General features: G+C 42.1%; 1 pseudogene; it reads right to left on the reverse strand.

Moving 5' to 3' along the window:
- The window catches only part of LOC129684835 (protein regulator of cytokinesis 1-like), a 30,264-nt pseudogene extending 22,945 nt beyond the window's left edge, over nucleotides 1-7,319 (reverse strand).
- Nucleotides 7,320-7,492: the final 173 nt, after the last annotated feature.

Raw genomic sequence — 7,492 nt, forward strand, 5'->3', positions numbered from 1 at the left:
ACTCGAAAGGACTTTGCGCGCCCCCTGGATGAAAAGCTGGGGTTTTTGTAGGGTTTTAGAGCAGAAGCGTGGGTACAGAAGCGAGAAGCATGGTTACAGGGGGCTGATTGGTACATTTACATGAGACCACGATTTGCGTCAAAGTTTGGCAGAGACACCAAGATTCTAGGAACTGGGTGGTCAAAATGGCCATGATGACCCCTTGACGTGTCTCGCCACCTGTTTGTTTTATTTTTCCCTATCTCAGCTGGAACAGTCTCACAGATATCCATGAGGGTGATTAATACAAACTGTTTTTAGCTCAACTGGGGCAGCCTGACCGCAGATATCCCAAGTGGGTGACACAGCTGGGTTTCTTAGTAATTTTTCAGTTTTCCATCTAGCCTTCAGAGTTTTACAAAATAGTGGTGTCCCACAAAATGGCGTTAGCTATGTTTAACTTAGGGTGAGGCAGGGGTCTTTCAGTGGTACATGGCTGCAATCCTAACAATTAGGAAGCTGACTCAAAATAGTGAGCTCAAGGCCAGTCTGGTATACATACCAAGTTCTAGGACATCATATACAAAGACCCTGTTTTTGTTTGTTTGTTTGTTTGTTGTTGTTGTTGTTTTAGTGTTTGGAGGTGCTGCAGAGATGGCTCAAAGGTTAAGAGCACTGGCTCTTCTTCAAGAGGACCCAAATTCTGGTCCCAGCATGCACATGGTAATTAACAACCATCTGCAAATCCAATTCCAGGGGATCCAATTCCCTCGTTTGGCCTGTGAGAATGCTAGGCACACAAATGGTACACAGTCATATATTAAAAGAAATAAATGAACAAATTTTTAAAAAGAGGTTGAAGGATCTGGGATACATGGCAAAAGTTACTTTCTCTTTTATAAAAGAAAAAAAGAGAAGAAATTAATGATTTCCTTGTTTTAATTTCTGAGAAGTATTCCATTGTGTAAATGTACCACAATTTCTGTATCCATTCCTCAGTTGAGGGAGATCTAAGCTGTTTCCAGATTCTGGCTATTACAAATAAAGCTGCTATGAACATAGTTGAGCAAATGTCCTTATTGAATGGTGGAGCGTCTTTTGGGTATATGTCTACGAGTGGAATACCTGGATCTTGAGGAAGCACTATTTCTAATTTTCTGAGAAAGCACCAGGTTGATTTCCAAAGTGGTTGTACAAGTTTATATTCCCACCAACAATGGAGAGGGTTCCCCTTTCTCCACATCCTCTCCAGCAGGCATTGTCACTTGAGTTTTTGATCTTAGCCATTCTGATGGGTGTAAGGTGAAATTTTAGGGTCGTTTTGATTTGCATTTCCCTGATGACTAAGGATGGTGAGCATTTTTTTAAGTGTTTCTCTGCCATTCGATATTTCTCTATTGAGAATTCTCTATTTAGCTCTGTTCCCCATTTTTTAATTGGATTACTTGATTGTTGCTTTTTAACTTCTAGAGTTCTTTATATATTTTGGATATTAGCCCTTTGTCAGATATAGGTTTGGTGAAGATCCTTTCCCAGTCTGTAGGCTGTCGTTTTGTTCTGATGACAGTTTCCTTTGTTTTACAGAAGCTTTTCAGTTTCATGAGGTCCCATTTATTGATTGTTGAACTTAGAGCCTGTGCCTAAGGTAGCTTGTTTGCCTAGAGACCCAAAGAATCTGCCGGTCTCCACCTGTAATTACCTAAGTGCTGTGATTAAAAAGCACAGGCATGCTGGGCATGGTGGTGCATGCTGTGATCCTGGGGAAGCAGAGGCAGGTGGATCTTTTTGAGTTTGAGGCCAGCCTAGTCTACAAAGGGAGCCCAAGACAGACAAGGCTATACAAAGAAACCCTGTCTTAAAAAAACAAAACAAAACAAACAAACAAACAAAAAACCACAGGCATTGCCTGACATATTTACCTGGATTCTCAGGATGGAATTTGGGTCTTCATGCTCATGTGGCAGTTAGTTTACTGACTGAGCCATCTCTATCCTCAACCCTATAAAGAAGCAACTTAAATCAATGGACAAAGATAGACTTGATAGGAATGTTATGTTATTAAATGAGATCTGTTCCTTACACCAAAGGAAATGTCTGCCTTTCAGTGTTCACATTCTTCTATTATCAGAAAATGACACAATTAAGCAAGAAAATAAGATGTGTACTGAGGCAAAAAAAAGTTGAATTCTCTAAGGCAGAAAATTTTTCTTTTGCAATAAGATAATCATATTAAGTCAGTTTCCAAAGGACAAATATTACTTGTTTCCAAACATTTGTGGATCCTAGAGATCATGAATGCATAAAGTCATGTGTGTACGCACAAGAACTTAGAAGGAGAACTGGAGGCAGTAAAGGAATCTAATGGGAGGGAACAAGGTTCAGCAGAACAGATGGGTGTGAAGGGAAATATGCTCAAAGTATATAACATATGTCTAGAAAAATGGCCGTGTGTAATCTGGTATAATAAAATTAAAGTGAAGTGAAATACAATAAAGACCTTCATTTCAATAATAAAATTAAAGATCCAAAGGGGAAAAATTCCCAAAGATATATAAGAAACGTAAAAAAAGAGAAAAATGGAGGTGTAAGATTCACAATTAAAATATCAAAAAGCCTCAATAAAGAAAATCTTGAGGGAAAAAAAAGGAACAATGTTTAGAACCTTAAATCCAAACTAAAAAAGGGCACAATAAGAGAAAATGTCCATCTAGACTCAGTCACATATATGGAAGCAACATGAAGAAATCACAGCAATTCGCATTCAAAAAGTCTAGACAGTGATCAGCACAGATTTACCACCAGAAAGTCAATTTGCTTTAGCATTATAAAAATGCAGAAATTTTATTCAGTATACTGACAAACTCAAGGCATGTGGTCAATCAAATACATATAGAATACATACACCATTTAGTAAGTTGTAATTTATTAGTAAATTAAAATACAACAAAACAAAGAACAAGCAAAGTCTCTTAGCAAGTTAAAAGCAGAAGGTAAACATTCAAAAGGAGAAACTATCAAAACCCTACTTACAAAAAGCATTATCAGTAACTGAAACCACAGAAGCATGTTCTTAACAATGGGTTTAAAAACAAGAGTAAATAACATTGACAGTCTAGTGGTTTATACTAAAGCACCTAGTCTATATAATGAGAAAAGAGGGAAAGGAGAAAGAGTTGGAAAGTGTGAAAGAAAAATATCATTATTTACAAATAATATTATTATTAAAGACCTACATTTCCTAAAGTAATTTACAGATTAAAGAAAATCCTCATCTTAATGACAGTGACATTCTACAAAGAACTAGAAAAATATTGCCTAAACAATATCTCAAAAAAAAAAAAAAACAAACATATGTTAGAACTGCCAAAGAAAATTTCCAAGACATACTAAAGATACGGTAAACAAAATAGCATGTGATAAGCCTGACTCCGTGGTGCATGCCTGTAATCCCAGCACGCGGGGAGGCAGAGGCAGGCAGATCTCTGTGAGTTTGAGGCCAGCTTGGTCTACAAAACAATTTCAGGACAGCAAAGTCTCGGGTGGAAAAAAAGCAGCTGATGATATCACAAACTTACATAGAGAGATGGCTGAGTAGTTACAGCACTTGTTGCTCTTGCAGAGGACAGCGATTTAATTCTAAACACCCATGTACTGGCTCACAATCATCTATAATTCCAGTCCCTGTGGATTTGACCTCCGTGATCATTAGGCCCATGTGTTGTGCATATACACACAGGTAGGCAAAATACACATATGCATAAAATAGAAAATAAATTTAATACAAAATTTTAAAGAAGAATCACAAACACCAATGGGAAAGAATGGACAAATGCTAAAGGAAAGCATAATGACCTCCAAATTAACTTGTGCTCAGTGGCAAAAGTGCTAGCCTAGCATACCCAAGACCTAGATTTGCTACTGAGCACTTCAAGAAAACAGAAATAATACCTATTAATCAGTAAGAAGAAAACAACAACCAAATTTAAAATACACAAAAATCTTAAGCAAGTATTTTGAGGAAATAGTATTTGGAGAAAAGCTATGGCCACCATAAGTTTTTAGGAACCAAAAGTGTGCATGATTAGAAAAGTATAAAAGAGTTGGAGAAATACCATTTGATGCCAACACCCATGCCAGTGTTGCCATAGTAGCATAAGCTACAGGGCGGGGGATATGCTTTCTCCGGAAAATCGCCCCCCCTGGAAGGTCCCTGGTAGACTCATCCCACTTAGAAAACAGACATGTTCTGAGATTTCTACGCTTTTTCAGTTGTGGCTCTGGGGCTGGAATAATGAATTCTTTGATCTTTCTCTGTGACTCCTGAAACAACACAACTAATTTTATAAAAAATTTATTATTAATAGATTGTTAAAGGCTTTAATAAAAATAATAAGTTTAAAAAAAGTAATGAATTAGATTTAGTATTAATAGGCATTAAAAATAGTGAAAAATAATAGGCTCCTTCTTAAGAAATAATTGCATGAGAGGTGCAGCTGGCAGGAGTTTCCCCTCCCTTCAGTGCCTTGTTTCTAAGGAAGATCATAAATCTTTAGCAGGACATATGGGAGGATGGTTAACAAAGGTGTAGTTAGATTTTGATACAGGGAAAGACGTTGGCAGGCATCTGACTTAGCTCCTGACTTTCCTCTTCACTGGTTAGCAATAATGAAATTGCATTTGAGGTTTCTTTTTCTTTGTTTGCTCTGATCAAAAAGTTTTTAGGCCAAGATTTCTTGTGGGCACTGCTTTATGTTTGACTGCATTTTGAGTTAAAATGTAAACTTTGTATTCTTGGTAAAAATCTGAACGTTCTGGGAAGTATGCCAATTTTAAGGTGCCTTTTGTGAAATAATTATAAAAATACTAGCTTGATTTCAGTAAAGTTGCAACAGAGTCAAAACCGTCAAGGTGTCTCTGTCTGTCAATTCTTCGCCAAAACCGTGCCTTCCTGTCCAAAGCCTTGTTGTCCCGCGGACGACAGGAGCCCAACTGGGCCGGTCCGTGGCAATTTCCCCATACATTTAAATGGCAAAATTAAGAAATATGACAATACCAAGAGATCATGACTACACATAACAGTATTCTGGTTCCTTACATTATATTTATTGTTCATTTTAATGAAGTTATCTTTATATCAAAATACATTTAAAACATTTTAGCACATACAATGTTATTGGAAGCCCAACAGAAATGCCCACTCAGGCAATTTTGGCCAATTGAAAGTCTTTGTTCCAGCTGGCTTGAACTACACAAGGTATTTGGGATCCAAATGTATCCTTGAGTGTTTAGAGCAAGGGTTTTTTTAAAGAAAAAAAGAAGCACATCCTGGTATCTTCATCAGCAGCTTTGGGTGGGAGTGGGAGTTTGCAGAAGTAAGTTGTTTAACAGGAGCTAGGATAAGCTGTTGGCTGAATTGGGAGATTTGCTCAAGAAGGCGGTTTAACAGAAGCAAAGGTAAGCTGTGAGTTGGGGCATCGTGACCTCTGGTTCCTAGAATAGAGTTGGGAAATTTTTCTTGGGATTCTCCATCAAAGAAATCAAAGTCTGGTCATCTCCTCTGGGCTCCTTGTACCATGCTGGAGACCACAGAAACATTTACCAAGACTGTATCCCTACCCTTAAGGGTCTGGAGTTTCCCAGGAGTATGGGGACTCTACAGCATGAGCTGGCAGGAGAAAACTAGGGGGTGTGCATCCAGGGTCTCAGGAAAAATCCTCTCTGACCAAAAACTACCACATGCTTTGGCATGGCTACCCATGCCAACACCCAAAAGAAGGAAAGGTAAATCATCTCTTCTGAACACCTCGGAGGTAAGTCTGGTCTGTAGGAGGTGCGTAAATTATTTTGACCTGGCCAGGTTGCACAGAGAAACCCCAAATCTGCACCTCTTCTCTCAGCCTTGCTGATGGAAATTGACCTTCCTCACCCCTCATGCTCCAGAGTGCTCACTTTGGTCTTTAGTGGCTTGAATTCTGCTCCTGGTCCCAAGGTCACGGTCCTGTTGTCTGAATAGAGGTAGAGAGAGGCCTGGCCTCTCATCTGAGACACACCACTCACACCCCCACCCCTGGCCAACTAAGCAGAGTACACGAGGTGAGGAGAAAATAGACCCCTGAGCTGCTGTAAGCAGAAGTTGAGCCAGGGAAGGGGGGTAGTATTTCTCCCAGTTGTACCAAGGGGAAAAGTAGAAGTCCGATTCCTTCCCTGTCCATGGTTTAAGTCTCCTTCTCTACCAGTGAGTTATACAATTGGAAGAACCAAAATCTATCCATTTCAGAGAAGTCACAGGCACTTATCAAAGGTCAAAGTGCCTACTGCCAGGTCTGAGTACGTGAGTTTGATCCCAGGGACCAACTGATGGACCGAAAGCACTGACTCCCCCAAGTTGTCCTCTCACCTCCCCACAACTGCAGTATACCCCACCCAGAAATAAGTGTAAATACTTACTCGTTGTGCTTTGTTTTCAAAACAGTGTTTCTCTGTGTAGCTCTGGCTGTTTTGGAACTCACTCTGTAGAACAGGCTGGCCTGGAAGTCACAGTGATCTGCTTGCTTCTGCCTCCCTGGTGCTGGGATTAAAGGCATGGGCCACCACTGCCTGGGTTTTTTTTCTTTATATTATTTTAAATTATGTGTGATGGGAGGGCATACACACATGAATGCAAGTGCCCACAGAGGCCCGAGGTGTCGTGTTCCCCATGTAGCTGGGGTTACAGGGAGTTGTAAGCTGCCTGATGTGGGTGCTGGGAATGGAACTCAGGTCCTCAGGAAGAGCAGTGAGTGGTCTTAACCACTAAGCCATCTCTCCAGCCCCAAATGTGAATTTTAAACCTTATTTTAGTGGGCTGGTTAGTGGCCCACATCCATTCACCCCAACTGGTTGACCACGCCTCCCCCTGTACAACTCCCGGGACCCAGCCCCTCCCCTTTGGATGCGGCCTTATCCAGTCTCCCTGCACATGCAGCCCCGCCTCCCGATGCAAAGCCCCGCCTCTCAAGGTGCCGCCCACCACAGGGTGCCCCGCCCCAGACCCGAGTTTCTGCCCCCCTGGAAAAGGCGCCTAGCAACCCGCGCAGGACAGTGCACAGCTTTCAGCCAATCAGCGCAGCTCCCGCCCGAGACGGCCTCCTGGAGTTCGGCGACCTCACCCTCTCCTCACAGTAGGAGAGGAGCAGCCAGCGGCGGAAGCAGACCGAAGGTGTGAAGGCGGCTGTGTCTTGGGGCGGTAAACTCGGTTCAGCCAAGGGGAGGAATGCGAGGAGGGGAGCTTGGGGGTGAGGCAGAGGAGTGTGAGGACGGGAGGAGGGTCCCCCTCGAGGGAGGCCCGGTCCGGGGGCCATTTTAGCTGTGAGGCCAATCCCGGTGGTGTTCCCGGAGGCCTCCGACGGGAAAGTGGAGGTGGTGGGACTCGGGGAGGCCTCTGACGGGGGCGAACCTTACCCGAGGCCGCTGACGGGAAAGTGGAAGTGGTGGGACTCGGGGAGGCCGCTGACAGGAAAATGGAGGTGGTGGG

This window comes from Psammomys obesus, unplaced genomic scaffold, assembly GCF_907164565.1.
Source record: "Psammomys obesus unplaced genomic scaffold, mPsaObe1.curated_primary_1811, whole genome shotgun sequence".
In the NCBI taxonomy this organism is placed as follows: Eukaryota; Metazoa; Chordata; class Mammalia; order Rodentia; family Muridae; genus Psammomys; species Psammomys obesus.